General features: G+C 47.3%; 1 protein-coding gene across 2 annotated transcripts in view; it reads right to left on the minus strand.

Moving 5' to 3' along the window:
* TYMP (thymidine phosphorylase) overlaps positions 1–16198 on the minus strand; it is a 231107-nt gene extending 214909 nt beyond the window's left edge. The window contains exon 1 of one of the 2 annotated variants that reach the window (XM_085653764.1): positions 16004–16198. The gene's annotated coding sequence lies outside the window, so the exon portion shown is untranslated. The remainder of the gene's footprint in view (positions 1–16003) is intronic. The other variant, XM_085653763.1, reaches the window with a different exon arrangement.
* Positions 16199–19164: the final 2966 nt, after the last annotated feature.

Genomic DNA, 19164 nt, shown 5'->3' on the forward strand with positions numbered 1-19164 from the left:
CAACGACCCACCACCCACCCAGCACTACAAAACAGTCATATATATAGCAAAGTGTTCCAAAGTCCCCAGTAACAAATGTTCACGGAAGAAGGAAGTAAGGCCATGGGCGCCAACTCAGCCGACTCCAGAGGCCGAGAACAGGTCCTGACTAGTCGCCGTTCCACTACGCGGCGGAGATCGATCGTCCTCGTCTCCCCCCGGAGGGTCCTTGCGCAGTTTGTAAGTCCGGCAGAATTTCTGCACCGCAGTAGGATTGTCAAAGATCCGCATTCGGCCCTCAATCTCCACACGGAGCCGGGCAGGGTAGAGCATGCCATACTTGAGGCCCAGATTGCGGAGCGCCGCCTTAGCCCCCAAGAATTTGCGCCGGGCCTCCTGGACCATGGCGGTAAAATCTGGGAAGAATGAAAGTCTCGAACCCTGCCAAGTGATCTCACCCTTCTCCCTAGCCAGTCGTAGGGCCGTGTCGCGGTCTCGGAAGTTCATAATTCGGGCAACCAGCGGGCGAGGGGGGAGCCCCGGGTTAGGCCGCGGTCCCAGGGAACGGTGCGCCCTCCCGACCACAAATCCTGGAGTGAAGGAATCTCTCCCAAAAATGTCTGAAAAAAGCTTTTCCACAAACATGTACAGTCTGCCAGTGGCCGTGGACTCCGGGACCCCAGTAATTTGCACGTTGTTGCGCCGACTGCGCGATTCCAAGTCCTCGTTCTTGATGGCCACCTCCTTCAAAATGCGTTCCAGTCTATCTAGGCGCTTAGTCTCCTGCCCCGCGCCATCCTCTACGGCAGAGATTCTGGCCTCAGCCTCAGTTAGTCTCTTATCATGGGCCTGGATCTTGGCCCCCATCGTTTCCAGCGTTCTAGCCAGGGCATCAAAGCGACCATCGAGGGCCCTAAACCCGGCACGCATCTCCTGCAGCCAGTCCGGGGCAGGGGCACAGGCCGCCGGGTCACCGGGCTGGCCCCCAGAGGGGGCCGGCAGGTCTGGGCGATGATCCACCGGTTGTTCAGGCAACTTTTCAAAAGGCAGCGTTTTCTGCTTTGGGTCCTTGCGACCCATGTCCCCGCACAGTTGGGCCGCAGCTAGCGCGTCGCGGTGAAAAGGCGGCGCCAGGACAGCGAGGAGGCTGCACACTGGAATGGTTCACCCCGCGACCCACGGGGCCCGTGTCATGGGCGATGCAGCAGCCTCCGCGGAGTCGCCATGTGTCGTTCGGCCGCCGGGCAAGGCCCTCACCTCCAGGTCCAGGTAGTGCCCCAGCAGTGGGGCAGCAACAGATGCGGTCGCGGGATGGGGGAACAGGAGAGCAGGCCCCACCGGCCGCCGAGCACAGGAGCAGCCAGGCGAGGAACCGAGGCCAGGGGCGGAGACGGTCCAGGTGCCCGGCCCGGCGCGGGTTCCCCCCCAACCCACCCACACCGCTAATGGGCCGTCCCGTCACCCCCCAAAGGCCCCCAGACAGTATCGGCCCGGGGCCCCCAGGAGGAGACCCAGTGATGGCCGCGACCGAAGCGCAGAGCAAAGTCCCAGCGCCCGGCCTGACCCTGGCCGCCAGCGGTGCGGGGGGCAGAGCGAACCCCCACCAGCTCAAGCCCCGGCGCCCCACACCCCCCCCTCAGTCCCCCCCCAGGGTACCTGCCCCACAGCCGGCCGCCGCCTCCACGCTCCTGATCCCGGCCGCCGAATCAGGCCGCCATCTTGAGCCGGGGGTCTGGGAGTCCGCGTCTTCCTCCGGCCGTTCCGGGCTACATCGGGGCTCGATCGTTGTATCGGAGCACTCCGGGGCCAATGGGGAGTCACTGCCGGGGTCGGACACCCAGCGCCCGCATCAGGACGTCGGGGACGACGGTGTAAGTACTGGGCCGGCGGCGGAGCTTCAACGCCGCGCGGCCATCTCAGCCTGCGGCTTGGCCACGCCCCCCTACCATCAGGGTTGAATGTTACAGAAGATCTACATACATGCCTTAATTGAAAACTATCACTGAACAATCATCAGTAAATTTGCAAATTAAGTAACATCTTCGCATGCATTAGAAACTGCTAAACAATCAGTGCTCTAGAATGATTCCTTTAAAATGTTGTATAGATATTAGTATGTATATATTTTAAGTATTTATATATTTATGTATTATAGTATTTATATATTTATCTTTATTATATTATATTTATATTTGTATTTATATTGTATTTATATGCCGTAATATATTGGAATCTGCACATTGCACTTTAAAAGCTGCCAAATTGGATAACTATTATGTGTTATTCCGATATCCAGATATCTTCCTCAAATTATGTAAGAGACTTTCAAAATAGTAAATTATTGAATATGTCTTTAAGATCATGGAAAAATCAGATGCTATTCTTTATGGGTTTTAGGTTGCTGATATGCTCAACTCTCATTTCACTTTGCACACTGCACTTTTTCTCCATATAAAGCACGGCTTTGCACAGCATAATTTTGCACAACATACTCTGGTAACACGTAGGGGTCCGAACGGTCTGTCTATTTATTGTACGCAAACAGGGATTTAACCCTATAAAATGTGACAATGCAATCAGTATGAGATATATAACATCATTTACTTTCTGTAAAGGCAAGAATAATATATATAACGTTGATTGCCTATGTGGCATCTATTGTGTGTATAATTTTCAGTAGAAGTTTAACACTAGTTTTACAATATGCCGATTACGATAACACAATGATGTCTGTTTTCTATATCTATGACCATGTGACGTTCCAAAAATGTTGTGCATGACTTTAAATAAGACACGTAAGGTTGTTACCATGTCATGTGATCAAGGCTCTACGGAGCTGAAACGCGTTATGGCGACGGTGGAATAAACACTATCTAGCACCAGTCTGGGTCCGTGTCCGTTACTTGGCAGAAAGAAAACCTACAGCGGAATCTACGTCATTTATTTATATATATATATATATATATATATATATATATATATATATATATAATCACTTAAAAAACCATAGGTTTCACACAGGTTATAGTTAAGTGGACATTTCACTCGTAAAAACCAATGATATTCCCCCGTTATAGTTAGTTCAGATAACTATAACTCGCGCGCCCGCAATCCACTGCTCATGACTTCACATATTACATCACTCATGACATGGTCAGTGACATCACTCATGACCCTCATGACATCATCCTTGTGATAGAGTGGCGGTCGCGCGAGTTATACTTATCTGAAGTAACTATAACGGGGGAATTTCATTGTTTTTTTACGAGTGAAATGTCCACCTAACTATAACCTGTGTGAAACCTATGGTTTTTTAAGTGAATTTGCAAGGTTTTTTAAATGCTAATTCCTAACTATAATGTGTGTGAAACCTATGGATTTTTAAGTGAATTTGTAAGTTTTTTTAAATGCTAAGTTATTTACTTATTAATATATATTGTTTTTTTAAGGTTTTTCACTGTGCGCTTCGCGCACCGTGCGCTCGCTTTGGGCGCACGGTGCGCTTCACGCACCGTGCGCGCGCATTGGGCACGCGGTGCGTTGCGCGCACCGTGCGTGCACCTCGCAATTTTTATTAAAAAATAAATAAAATTTATTTCACCCATGGGGGTCCTTCTGTGACCCCCTGACAAAGGCTAAGGGGTCAGGAACTCTCTTCCCTGCCCCCTTTTCACGTTTTCCACCTTTTTTCCCCCTTTTCCTTTTCAGTGCGAGAGACAAAATGGCGGCCGACACTTCCTGATTTCGACCGATTCGAATGTTGACTGACATCTAACAACCAATCAGAATTTCGCTCGCGCACGGCACGGTGCGCGCACGTGCACGCACCGTGCGCGCACGGTACGCGCGTATAGATATTTATATGCTTTTAAATGCTATTTTCTCAGGAAATACTGAACAGATTGACACCAGACCTGCAAAAGGCACTTCCCTGACCTGAGGACTACCTCTCTGCCAAATTTCAAGTAATTCTGTTCAGCCGTTCGAGCTGTACCTTCGACTAAAGGTCCTATGGAAAAATGCATGGAGAAAACGCGTTTTGGGACCCCCCTTTTTTCTCGGCCCCTGCTTGACGAATCACCCCGAGACTTTCAGGGTAGGAGCTGAGCGGAGCGCCCCATTAGTTTTGAAAATTTCGCGAAGATTCGTCAACCGGCGCCAAAGTTATTCAAAATAGAACTTTGAGATTTCCTATGGAAACACGGTCCTAACTATACCTATCTACTGGCGACCGCCAGTAGATAATATATATATATATATATATATATATGTGTAATAATTCATTATTCATTTTGCTATGAAGAGAAATTCAATGTTTTCATTCATTTGTATTTTATTGCACCAATCTATATATATTTTTAAGTCATATTTGAATGTGTATTATGCGGATAGAGATTCAGATATCTTCTATTTGGGGTTCTCACTGTTTTTGGAGAAATTGTTAAGTATTTCGTATGAAACCATAGTCTACAATTAATAGTCCCTCCTTTCAGAATTGGCCATTCTTTCACAAGGTACCCTAGGAGTGGCTCAGATGGTAGTCCTTAAGACCAAAGAACACATGTGTCCAGGGTGCCTGTTTTCTAACCCTGGCTTGAAGTATGAATTCGTAGGTAGTAACAGTGACGTTTACAGATCCTCAGACCCACACTATAAAAAAGAATTTACAGGTGCTTAAATAACTAATGTCTATGGATACTCATTTAACTGAGCTCCGAAAGCTGGAGCGTGCAGATATTCAGACTAGTGCCCTGCAGATTGCACCCCGCCCTCCACCCCACTTGGAGCTGCCACCCCTTGATCCACCCCCCCCCCCACTGTGTGCCGCCCCTTTATATCAGCCCAAGATCATCTCACCTTCCACCTCCACAGACCAGCCAGTCAGTGCTCCCTCAGACCATGTACCTTTATCTCCAGAAGTCAGTGTTGGCAGCATCCAACATGGAGAAATGATTTACTTGTGTGGCAGAGGAGAGAGCTGGCACTGAGTCTCAGGCTCGCAGTGACCCCCATGGGCTGGCAAACACTGCAAGCAACTGCTCTGGTTCGTTTTCATGGTTTCCAGGGGCCATTTACTGCTGTGTAAAACAACCAGGTAGGCAACGCTTTCGCTATCAGCGATTTAGGGAAGTGGTGAGACTGGAGTTCCCATGGGAGGGGGCAGGGGCCAGGGGCCAGGAGGGTCTGTCTATCTGGAATGTTAGGAACTCTTATAAAACATGAATTCAGTGGGTTTCATGAACACTCCCAGCCACTCCACTCCGGCGGTGTAGTCTGGCCCGGCCCATCATGCTGTGATCTTGGCCTTCTGCCTGCTGACTGACGTCATTCTTATGCCCTGGCGCCGGCAATCTCAGATAAATCCTAGCAGCACCAGGCAGTGTGTGCGGGGGGGGGGGGGGGGCACTGGGGGAGTTGCACTGTTCGCAGTCATGGTGTGTCACTCTCATCTTGTTCTGGCCAAATCAAATCTCTCCCCCCTCCCAAAAAAAACCACAACAAGCAGATGTCCATTTCAGGTCACAACAATGACACACCACTGGTGACCTTCGTCTTCTTTTGGTTTTTGACGTTTCTTGCATGTCCAACTGCATTTGGGGTTTTCCTAGCGCTTCAGCAGTTCATAACACCTGGTCACAGAATGGAATTGACATCTTGTCTAATTTCAGGACATCCTTAGTGACATGTGTCAATGCAGCCTCTACTGGAGAGATCCATCCAGGTCCACGGACCTCACTCACAAGCCCTGTGTCCTAGCAGTGGCATTGTTTTGTCTTTCCCGAGCTCCTCGCAGCTTCTACTTCTTAAAAGTGTCTTTTTCATAAAAGGGCACCTCCGAGGCCCCTGAAGCAGTCAGTTAGTTCTCTCCCTAAAAGTAAAATGCAGGCATCCCTTCCAGGCAGGCTAGTCTAATCTTCCCCAGGTTACTGGTCCAGAGCCTGCCAAGGAGAACTGGCGCTCAGTACCCCAAGTCCGAATCACCTGGTGATAACTGATGCGGCAACTCAGTCTTCTGGTCAGTAAATCTTAGCACACTGACTAAAAGTTTCTGTTCAATCTTTACACTCAAGTTGCACATAGTCTTTGTATTTTCCAGCAATTGCGTTTTAGGACTGCGAAAGAGCAAAACTGCCCAGAACCAACTTCTATGCAGACTGGTCCAGCTAAGGTCTTTGTAACAAGTGTGACCAGGGAGGCGGGGTGAAGAAGAGGGAGTCTCCTCTCAGAAGCAACCCAAAACAAAAGCATAAAGAAAAGTGGTGCTCTCCAATACAACAATGGTCTCGAAATCCCTGGCACTTCCTAGCTTCAAAGTGGCCCTGTCTCCATCCTTAATACCAACAACACTCTTTATCTGACTGACTGAAAATCATGTCTGGGACATTCTTGGGGAGGCTTGCGATACACATCTGTTCCCTTAGCTCTCTCCCCAAGCCTCCACCTTGGGTACCACCAAAGTATGCCTTATACATGGCTATGGCCAGTAGGTTTCAGTCTGTATCATTCATGCTCTACGTGCATCCTACATACATAGATAGCGCACACAATATGCCCCAATGCTCTACAAGGATGAACAAATTAACTGATTGTAGGAAACTGGCAGAACAATTGGGTAACACTGGAGAGAGACAGTAGGCTGCTCTCCCAAGCAGGTGACAGGGAAAAATATGTCCCCTGCACTTGAAGGCCACTTTGTTGCCACCACTGTCAATCCTCTGCAGACTGGTGAGATGACAGTAATCACTCTCATAAAAATGAAGGTGCACACAGTGTAGTCTTCCGACCACTATGCTGCACTCTCATTCCATATCAGGCAAAGGTTTCAGCATGCACGTGTGATCGTTGTGTGTGCTTAGATGGGAGTCTAAACACAACAGCTTGCTATGGGGACCACAAGGCAGGGCTGCACTCTCTACAGAGGATTGTCCCAGCATGCACTGCTTCACATATATTAGCACCATATGCCAGCGATGTCCACCATATGCTAGGAAGCTTTACTGTACATCATGTGTTGACGACCATTAGATGACCAACAAATACCAGAGAGGGAATTGATATTTCAGCGATGTCGGCCATATGCAAGTGATAGGCAACATCAATATTCCTTCCATTTTATTTTTCCCTCTGTGCTTAAACCTAATGTTTATTCAGCCATGCACCTAAGAACTGTGGTCAACAATAACTTATAAGACAACAGGCCCTAATTTGCAGATGCTACTCCTTGTAGACGTAGCCTATAATCTCACTGCTCTCTTCCTCTTGGTCCTCAACCTACTCCTCCTCATCGGGCCACCCCATTCTCACGGTCCTCCTGCTCCTTCTCCTGGCTTACTCTGGCCTCCTGATTGTACAGGCCTGGGTCATCCAGGTCTAGGCCCTGTGGGAACAGCCCACTTGCTCCTGGTCATCTTGTTTGTTGGCCTCATGCTTTTGGTCCTCAAGGTTTCTCGGTGCCAGTTATCCTGCCCCACCAGGGGACAGAATCCGAAGAAGCAGGAGCAGTAATACTTTCTAATGGCCCTCCTGATCCTGGTTCTTGTGCTTATGGTACTCCTGTACATGCTGCTTGTTCCACTAACCTTTTTTCTTCTTGGTTTCCCTGGTCCTCCTGGACTTCCAAGTGGTCTGATTCCTGATCCACTCATTCCTACTCCTGGTTCTCCTCCTCCTGCTGCCGCTGTTGAGAATGGTTCTTCTCTTCATGCACGCAAGAGGCTTTTGATCATACCTGGAAGATGTTTCTTCACTCCTATACCCACGATCCCTCCTAAGTGAAGAAAACCGACAGGCGTCCCAGGAGCCACCTCCCCTCCATTTATATGGAATGAAGAGCCCATGCCTGACCGAACAATCAGTCCAACCAGAGACCCAACAAGTGATTTGTAGGTTCTCCTGTGCAAACTTCCCTACTTGCCACATACGAATGAGGCATGTAGCATGTATATAATAGGTATTTATTTTAAACTAACATAATACATTACATATGTAGTAAAATGGGTGTAGCAATCAGAAGTGTATATGCAATTGTGAATAAAGAAAGTTTTGCAGAATGAAAAACCTAAGAATTGTATGCATCTGTAGATACATTTCCTACAAAGGCTAGCCCTAATTGTTAGCAGCTAAGTGCTGTCATCGTAAGAATGGAAACTGATTTGCATACATCAACCAGACTCAATACAGCCTTTGGTTTGCATATCCCGAAAATACTAGCCATCTTTGAAGGCACTGCTCCCTGGGTGCTTTTGTTCATCAATTTTATCAAACATACGGAACATCATACCTTATGTGTCATTTCTCAGAGGATAAATAAGAAAGTGTTCCTTTTAAGTGACATACAGTGATAACGAGGATTGGCAAATCTTGGCTGCCTGGATTAAAGTCAAGATTCTGCCAACATGCCATCAGATGGCACTCATGAGAGCCCTGAGGGGTCCTCCCTTTAGAGCAGTTTATGTCAGAACGCGCTCTCCAGCACATTGTACACCTTGTTTCGCCTATTATTCAAGTTCTGATTTCCAGACCACCATCTTGATGCATTATGGTCCAAGCACTGCTTTTTGTCATCAAACATTGCCTGGATCACATCTTTGAGGTGGAGCTGTTTAGTATTTTGATTCCCCAGAATACATGGACCCGTGTTTCTGCTTTGTGGACTTATATCAGCTCTGATCCCTGTTTTGTTCTTGGATTTCCTAGTTCCCTTCTTGTGTCTTCTGGCTTATTAAGTCTATCATTCTCCAAGTCCCTGTGCTGCCTTCCCTCCATTGATGAGGCCTTTATTCACAGCATTTAATTAATCACTAGCACCTTGCTATCTCCCTGAACCTGTGCTCCTCCCCTTACCTGCCAGTGATTTCCTTCCTGTGAGCACCGTCCTCAGGGTTCTCATTCCTGTTTTAGAATCTGAGCGAAGCTGGGCTGTCTTGCTGCATTGCTGGGAGGGTTACTTCTAGCTTCTGTGTGCTTTGGACATTCTTTATTACTTGTTTTTCCAATCCCTTTGTTCCTAATATATCTTCTCTATTCCTTGTTGCTGCACCCCCTGTCTCTCGTGTATGCAGACTCCCTGTCTTGCATCCCAGTGCTCCTACCTACCTCGGGCTGCATCCTTACAGTCCTGTCCAGTTTTGAAACACAGAAGGAATCTGCAGAAAGAGATCCTTAATGTGTGAATTTCCAATCCTGTTCTTGCTTCTTAGAATCTGGTTCTGCTCTTCCTGAGGTCTGTTTCTGTTTTCAGTTCCTCTTGTTCTGTTCCATGTATGCTCTCTTTTACTTATATGGGAATCTTAGTATTTGTCACTCCAGGGTGCCATTAGGTTCTGAGGCATGGGGCTTCTTGCAGGCATTGACATTCCCTCAGTGCCGTTCTTTCGTAAGAGTTGCTGTACATCTTGCAAGAGTCTGCAGTTTAACTGCTCACTGCCTTATTGTTAGACCTTTTCCATTACAGACAGACCACTTTCCACAAAGCATACAAACTATCTCCTATAACAATCTATTTGCTTGCTTTCTCCAATTGTTTTCCACTTGTTTAATGCACTACCAGTTGTTTTTCTAGTTTCATCTTCTACAGTCATTACCCAATCTGATCTGCACAGCGCTTCACAGCTTCTGCCAACCCAGGCCCAGCCTAGGCTCCTACCTGTACAGCACCATGTCAGTTCCATTCCTTTTGGCTATACTACCTAAAAACAATGGCACTTGGAGTGCCTTCAAAATCCCAGATGAAGCAGCTGTACTTAAAATATTAATGACAATAAAACCCGCCAAATTCATCAAACAGCTGAGCCCTTCCATACTCCATCTGGACGAAGATTGTCAATGCATCTCTCTTAGGGATTGTTTCTCAACTGCTTAAGGATAGGCCAGGTCACCCATATTCCCCAAAAAATGAATGTAGACCTGTCTGTCCTCAGTAAGTACCGCCCAATCAGCAACATCCCGACACTAGCACAGCTATTAAAGAAATATGTACACCAACAACTCTGCAACCACATTAAATTATTTCAACTTCTTGATCATCATCAATCTGGATTTAGAACCGGTTATATCACTGAAACGGCTCTAACACACATTGTCGATGACGCTCTGAGAATGTTAGACCAGAACAAACCCTGTCTACTTATACTACTTGATCTCTCCTCTGCTTTCGACACGGTCAAACATGATAATATGATTGACCATCTGGAGAAGAGGATGGGGCTCTCCGGTCCCATCTTAAACTGGTTTGCCTGGCTCTTTCATAATAAAGCATAAAGAATCAAAGTCAATCAAACCCTATCTGACACAACATCTATCACGATTGAGTACCTCAAGGATCCACTCGCTCACCCAGCTTATTCAACTTTCTTATGGAACCTCTTACTAAACTTCTGAAGGTCTCAAACATTCACTACCACCTGTACACCGATGATACACAATTGTATGAAAATGTCCTCACCTGAAGACATCAAACTGCTCAACTGCACTCTAAGGAAAACACAATGACTGACCCACAATCACCTCATGCTAAACACTCTAAAAACTGAATTCCTACTGATCACCCCGCACAATTACTCTTCCCCCATTGAAGAAATGCTCAAACAACTCACTGCTCTCAACTGTGTCCCACATGTGATTCATTCCACTAGAATTCTAGGTATAACGATGGACAAATACCTGAATATGCAAGATCATATCAGTGTCGCCACCAGGGGAGCCAATTACCAACTAAATATACTGAGGAAAATCAAAACTTTCTTGCCCCCTGTTGACTTTCAACTAGCTGTTCTGTTGTGTAGTTCCTATAAATCTATATAGGATCTGCACGTTTAGACAACACAAACTGTGGGAGTGGTGTCCAGGCTGATCCAGACACCTCCACCGGATATGTTCTCCTGTATACCAGCTAGCTCTCAGTGCCATTATGAACTCCTCTTACCAAGGAGCAAATAGTTTCTAGCAACTATCGAACATGACAACCCTGTCACCTCAAGGATCGTGGAAACAGTGCAGTACTTTTTGCTCTGTCACTCTTGCTCACTTTGAGAGATACACAGAATAAACGGTGGGGACGTTTTCAATAAACATTTATTGAACCAACGCCATTCTAGTGTAAAATACGTGTGCTGCAACAAACCATAAGACAGAAACAGATGTATACTATTATAAGCACCAACAGGGTAAATAGATGATAGAGTTCTACCAGAGTGCTAAGACAATGAATATATGCAGGCATATAGATACATGACAGTAATAATGCGTACTCCTCCGATGCTAACCCTAACTAGATGTACCTAAATGTACCTAGCATGTATGTAGGTGTATATCCAAGAATCCCCCTAGTATGAAGCAAACCCCATTACCTGATGTGAGAGAATGAAAGACCTCGTCTTGGTCTCAAAATGGATACTCCACGAGGGATGTCAGACCACTGCGTGCGAAAGTGTCTGCGTGCAGGAACCTCAGCGTCTCATGTCACCGTGTCAGCATAGAAGTCTTTCTCCTCTGCCTGCCCAAGCAAAGATATGGTGTTTATATATCCAAGAGGTACCCTCAGGGGTTCTACCTTGCTGTGTCATGTCAGCCATGGATGACGATAGGGATGACCCTTATACATAGTTATTATGCAGTAGCTGCAGAAGATGGTAATCCTGCTGTGATTCTGGGAATCCTCATGCATAATAAATGGGGCTTGTTTGCAGAGAAAAGCACACTACATTTATTAAGCACCTAACATGGTAAAAGGTCAGCACCAAACCCGTTATGTAGTACAATGGCCAGGTAAATGTTTGTTAAAGGTTAGGTGACTACCCAGGCCTATATTGGGGTACATTGCGAATCATAACAGTTCAATCCCTGGCCATCTTTTGTTTAGACTATGGGGGCGCTACTCTGGCAGGCCAGGCCTACCCTAAGTTAGGATGGCCCCACTAGCGGCCTCTTTGAATTCAACTGCTAGATTCAACCACATTATCCCTGACCTCAACCCTCTAAAATGGCTCCCGTTTGAAGCTAAAATCCAATTGAAGATAGCTTGCATGACTCATAAGGCAATCCACCACAACACACCAACCTGGCTGCAAAATTTTAACTATCGGGTGACAGTCACTCCTCAAGAGGCTCTCACTCCCTGCAGCTGAAGCCACAGGAGTTCAACAAAAAGATGACTTTCAACTGCTCCTTCTCTGGTCTGCCACCGAGAATCTGGAACGCCCTGCCCCCAGAAATTAGGACAACTCCCTCCTCTACCATCTTAAAAAAAGAAGTAAGAAAGCTTCTATTGAATGGATTCCTCCACTAGTTATCTTCAGGCACTCAGCTCAATCATTTTCATCTGGACTTATCTGGATCCTGGATCCACTAAGCCATTGTGATATATGATATCTGTTTAGGTCTCGCCTGACCCAGCGCAAGCGCTGGTCTGGCAAGACTTATTGAGAGGGCTCCAAAAAGTGCTACCAGGCCAGCCTAGAGCTACAGTGCATGTGCGCGGACGCGCGCGCCGCGCTTGCCGCGATTACTTTCACTTTCGCGGCCGCTTTGATGTTTGATCGCGATCACTTTCACGGCCCGCTTGGCATAGCCAATAGGTCTCGCTTTTGAGACCTTATAAGTATTTAGTTATGCAACTGTTGCATGGCTAAACACTTATAAGGTCCCTAAGGCGAGACCTATTGGCTATGCCAATGCTTGTTTTGTGTCTTGCATTGCACAGTTCCCTTCCTTACATTTTACCTGTTATGTATGTTCCGACTGCTATATGTACAGAGCTCTGATACCCGGAAGGGTCATGTTCGCACTTTATAAAACTCCGTCAATAAATAAATAATATTTAAACTGGGATATTAGTGCTAGGACGGCATGCAGCCGAGGAACTTTACACGGATGGGCCAATAGGCCTCCACTCCTTTGAAACAGATAAAAAGTCCTTGTTACGATGAGTGATTCACAAAACACTATCCACTGCCACCACCGCTCTACGTGTAAACTCACGACAGGGAGGGTATTCAGCCGTGAAACAAACGTGGGCATGCTTGCTGCACTCCTTCAGGCACAGGGCCTCACTCATGTCAAGGGACAGGCTTTGTGCACGTACTAGATTAGTGTGAGGCTGGGGCTGAAAATCAAAAACAAGGATACCAGATACTACCATCTGGACAGGGCCAGGGAACATGACTGGACACTATGCAGGGGACACTCCCCAGCCAACCACTGTATCCCAGCAATCAGGTCCATTTACATATGTGTATGTGTTAAGGTGAGAATGTGTCGGTGTCACTGGGTATTGTGCACAGGTTTGTAACTGCGATAATGTTGTGTCTGCCTACGGTAAATTGTGCTTCCACGTGACTCTGGGTTAAAGTGCTTTTCTGCTTTTTTTGTCTTTAATAAAACTTTGCTTTTCTGTACGCCTCATTAGTAAGATGTAAATCTTTGTTTACATGTATTAAGGCGACCTTGAGCAGCTATACTTTTCTTTCGGAGACTGTCCCTGTGCTGCCGAATATCAAAGCTCCCCAGTGTTGTTTGCAGCTCATTATCCTCGCATCAGCCTACACTTCCTGTCTTTTATATCACTTTTATGAGCTCTTTTTTCGTGCTGGCTTCCTCTATGTGTGCCTATTTCTCTGTTTCTCTTCCTCATTTCTCCTTTATTCTGCCTTTCTCTGGGCCCTATGTCAAGGAACCACCTGCAACCTCAACCCTCCTGGGGTCATGCAGTCTAGAAGCAGCACCTGAATGTGTCTGAATGGAGATAAGAAAGAGGGCTTCACTGCTGGTGCCTCTGTTCCCAGGAAGAGCCCCGCCTCCTGGTGGTCATGACAGGACAGCGCATGCAGCACCTGTTCAAGGCAGGGCGCATCACTGTGGTGCTGCTGGACCTCCACCTCATCACACCAAACCCTAGGGTAGGCCACCAGACGGTTTTTCCAGTTTCATTGTCTCTTCCAAAACGTTCAGCTCGTTTTTGCATGTTGGTTTATTTTTCCAACCAGTGTTAATTTTACCCATTAGCACTGAGGTACTTGCATTTGACTTGTTACCTCTGCCCTGTCACTATTAGTATGTTCAGCCCTTGACTGCCTCATAGCAAAGCAAGAGGTAGCAAGCCAAGAACTACATTTTATTTGACAGTTCACAAGTGCCAAGGGGTAATTTGACACACAATACAATCAGCCATCCTGGCTTTACACACAACATAATGTTGCAGAGTGAGGCTTGCAGGTTTACTTGTAATGCTTCCATTATAGACTGAAAGTCGCAGCTTACAACGTGCTGTTGGCTAAAATTGTCCAGTGTTATTATAAATACCTCAATCAGGTCACCGTGCAGAAACACGCCCACGACAGACAGTCCTTTGCTGTGGTTTGAAAAGCTGCTTCATTTATATGTAAAACCAAACATAAACTCAGCTCACATTTCTTGTGAGGGTTCCCCCTTTCCTTCACATCATGCATTAAAGCCACCATTGGCAATGTGAGTTGCGTTCACTTTAGTGTAATGAAAGTCTTATACCAAGCTTAACGTGCACCACGGCCAGCTGCAAGGCAACCTTCCCTACCACAGAGAATAAGTAAAGGACAGGCGAGAGTAGCAGAAAGAACACAACACAATTCTCTCTCACGCACTGGATAGGTACAACACGGCTAGCTGACACACCAAAGACCGAGTGACAGGAGCAAATGGACTATTGTACGTCTTCCTTGAACAGATAAAACATACAAGAAGTACAAAACTCCTGAAGAAACAGCCTGACTCATGGGATGCCCACCCATCATTTTTTTGTATAATTCAGTGCGCCACCCTGGGTGCAGCGGACACGTCCAGACGTGGGTTTCATGCTGGCTGTGCCACTGGAACCAAGATACACCTGACCGAAGACCCCCAATTAGGAGGAAGCCAGTCCTGGGTTGCTTGTGTTCTGGATCTGAGAGAGCCAGGCCTGGCAGTTCGAGCTGGACTGTTGTGACTGGAGCAGGGTGAAGACTGATTTGCATATAGCTGGGTCCACACTGAGGAGCCATGCTGTGCAAAATAAGGATGGATTGGAATGGGATCCCGAGTAATTACCAGGGGGCGGGGGGGGGGGGATTAATTCTAACATTCGATCCATCACTTTTTGTACACCGCAGTTACCAACTGGCACACATCTGTATAGGACTGAGTGGGCTTGCACTGGAGGTGAAGAGGAGGGCCTTTGATCCTATAGTATGTATGTGGGGGTGTACCTCTGTCTGTTGATGTGAATCAGTCTAGTGAAGGTTTCTGACTGTGCCCTTGCGCCGGGGCTGTGCGGCTGTGTGTCTAGTCGCACTGTGCCTCCAAGGTGTGAATTGTGGGACCTTTCGACTGCTGTATTCGTGGCTGTTAAGAACCAGAGAATCGCTCAGTGGCCGCTTGGTATTCACTGCCGTCGGGAAGGGGAAGTGTCCCGGCCAATCAAATAGCCAGGGCAGAGGGGCGTGTGAGCGAGGCTGGCCTCACAGAGGCTGCTCAATGGCCCGTATTCACCGCTAAAGGGACAGATGTGTAAGCATGATGGAGGGGGCGTGTGTGGAAGTGAAAGAGAGGGACTGTCCGCAGGTGAGATGTAACCGAGACAGAAGAGCCCATGATAGTGTTTTAGAGCAGCTGGAATAGAGAAGGCAAGAAGTGAAATCACTCGATTCAATCACGCGCTCTCTGACTGACTATCTGAGAGTGCACGGTCGCCCTCTCAAAGCCCAGTCACTCGGTGCCAGTCTCACTATAGACTCGCAGCATGGACAGGGATGCACACCTCGCAGCCTCACAGACGCGCAAGTACTCAATGCCTCGTAACGCTAAAAAACGTTAGTGTTACTTGACTCGCAGTCGACGCCTCACAGTCCGGCAGGTAAGCGAAGATGCCGAGAGTTTCACGGTACTCACGTCACTTGCAGGTACTCTCAAAGCTCTGAAGACACGCACTGTGCCACAGTACTACAGATAAGTGCTGGCTTTCACTCCCCAACACACCCCACATACACACAAAGTAGCAGGTTCAAAACGGACTCACTGTCTGTCTGTCCAGCAGAGGCGTGCGGGGACCCGCTAGTCCACAGAACTGAATAGACGAGCCGCGCCTCAGGTCTCCAGCACTTCAGAGAAATGCAGGTACTGCCAGAGCGACTCGGTCCAACCGAGAAGGCAGAGTTTCGCTTTCTCAGCCTCAGACAGAGAAGTTCATGTGCTAGGTAGACTGGTTAATGCTGAAAAAGAGGGAAGATCTCACCTCTTTATGCTGCAACCTATCTACTGGCGCCCTCTTCTGGCCATTGTGAGTTCTGAGGTGTTTAACTCTTGAACCGTATCAGACAGGAATCTTCAACATATATTCCTTTCAGAGACGCAGTGCCCCTGCACACACATATCATAAGGATGGGGAATCCTGTACAAACTCTCCTGGGGTCACTTACTGTCACCACTGTTCTTTCCCACCCTTGAGTCCACCTGCCTCTCTCTGCTACACCCACCAAGGCCAGGTAACAGGGGCTCCAGCGTGCCACGCTAGGATGTTATTCCCCAAAAACCGGAAGCTGTGCCATCATGCCACTGGTCGACTTGTTCCAGCCCTCCTTGTGATCTTCCCTCCACTGGGATCGTCGCTGATGGTGTCCCACCTTTTGGTAACTTTCACTAACGGGGAACTAGGCTCTGCGGCTCGTGGGATTCACCAAAAGTGCACTTGCACCGCTAGTCGAGCCCCCCCCCCCCACACATACCTGGACATGCAGACGGGCGTCGGTGTCAGCGGATTAAAGGTTTAAGACGCACATTCACTACTGCAGGGCAAGCGACGCGCGTTACCAACCCTGGGTAAAATCGGTTCAGTCCCCCCAAATTGGTGTACTTGTTCACTGCCTTCATGTGTGCACTGTGTGTTTGCATGCGTGTCTGCACATTTCTTGTTATTTTATACATTTGTTGTGTGGCTGATTGATTAAAGGCTACAGGGCACACCTCCTAAAAAACAGCAGAGGTGTTAATCAGTGGCGTAAGGATAATTGAGGGGGCCCCCCTGCAAGGTACGTGGAGGGGCCCCCTCCAGACTCTATCAGGAGCTCCCCGGCCGAAGTGCAGTGCTGAGGGGGCCCCCTGGAGCTTGGGGGCCCCCCTGGAGCTTGGGGGCCCCCCTCGCACTGCGGGGGATGCGGGGCCCTGTGTTATGCCCCTGGTGTTAATTAGAATATGTAGGGGCATATCATCAAGGCCATGCGATAATTATCGCTCAGCGCTCTTAGCGCGAGGATAATTATCACCGGCCAACTCTGAATTTTATTGCGGAGATAGCATGCTATCAGCAACGCTTATCTCCAAAGCGATAAAATTCAGAGCACAAGCTGCCAATTGTGCGATTATCGCTGGAAATTCAGGATAATCGCACACGGTATGGCGAAAGCTTGCTGATAGGGCAAGGCATACTTAGCCATGATATCCACCTTACATAGGACATCATGGCTAAGTCAGTTTTGAAGCAGGCGTAAGGAAAGTAGCGATAACAGAGGTTATCGCTACTTTGCCTGTCGCTCTGCAGGTTAGCGTGCCCATTGATAATTGGGGAAATGTCGCTTAGCGACATTTCTCCAGTGATGTCATGGCAGGAACGCCCACTATGCATCTCATTAGAGATGCAAAGATGGGCATTGGGGGAAAGGGCGAAAATGCAAGGATTCACGCGATAGCGTGACCTTGCTGATTAGGCGTTAAATTATCGCTGCTTTCCGTCCAAAAACGGACGCTCAAGCAGCAATAATTTTATCTCCGGGGCTTGATGATATGCCCCGTAGTTCGCAACGTCACTTGCAGTGACATCCTAGGAAGCGAAGTCACACCCCTATAATAGTCGATGTTTAAAAAAAACAACATATATATATATATATATTACCTACTGGCGGTCGCCAGTAGGTAGTTATAGTTAGGACCACGTTTCCATAGGAAAACCTCAACATTCTATTTTGAATAACTTTGGCGCCGGTCGACGAATCCTCGCGAATTTCTCAAAATAGGTGGGGCGCTACGCTCCGCTCCTACCCTGAAAGTCTCGGGGGGATTCGTCAAGCGGGGGCTGAGATAAAAGGGGGGTCCCAAAACGCGTTTTTCCCATGCATTTTTCCATAGGACCTTTAGAACGAGCTACAGCCCGAACGGCTGAACAGAATTACTAGAAATTTGGCAGAGAGGTAGTCCCTAGGTCAAGGAAGTGCCTTTTGTAGGTTTGGTGTAAATCTGTTCAGTAGATTCTGAGAAAATAGCCTTTAAATCAATATATATATCTGAGCCCGCTTACGGTACGCTTACCGTACGCTTACCGTAAGCTTACGGTGGCGTGCGCGAGCGCGATTCTGATTGGCTCTTAGATCTTAGTAAACATTCGAATCGGCCGAAACCAGGAAGCGGCGTCCGCCATTTTGTCTCTCGCACTGAGTGTTGTTTATCAAACATGATGGCCAAAAACATGTTACGGGGCTGTTTTGACAACTCCCTCCCACATAGTCATGTTGAGGGAGTCCCCAAACATCCCCCAAGAGCAAAAACGGTTTTATTTTTTTTTCGGCAATTTCGCGGGGTACGCTTACCGTACGCTTACCGTACGCTTACCGTAAGCTTACCGTACGCTTACGGTAAAAAAATAAAAATAAAAAAAACACTATCCACACTTACCCCACCCCCTGTGCTTTTGGTGGCCGCAGGCCACCAAATGTGCAGGGCTTATTAATAGAGAAAAAAAACGTAATTTTGGCAACATGAAATTATAAAATCGAAATAAAAAAAACACTATCCACATTGACCTCACCCCCTGTGCTTTTGGTGGCCGAAGGCCACCAAATGTACAGGGCTTATTAAAGTTGATAAAAACCGTGCACGGAACGAACTGCGTTAAGTGGGCGCGCACGCCACAAATGGCGTAAAGTAACTTAGCATTTAAAAAACCGTACAAATTCACTGAAAAAACCATAGGTTTCACACACGTTATAGTTAGGAAATAGCATTTAAAAAACCTTGCTAATTCACTGAAAAAACCATAGGTTTCACACATGTTATAGTTAGCTGGACATTTTACTGATAAAAAACCAATGAAATTCCCCCGTTATAGTTACTGTAGGCAACTATAACTCACGCGACCGTAATCCTCTGCTGATGACATATGTGTCTTTATGAAAAAAAAATATTTGTAAT

This window comes from Triturus cristatus, chromosome 4_1, assembly GCF_964204655.1.
Source record: "Triturus cristatus chromosome 4_1, aTriCri1.1, whole genome shotgun sequence".
Lineage (NCBI taxonomy): Eukaryota > Metazoa > Chordata > Amphibia > Caudata > Salamandridae > Triturus > Triturus cristatus.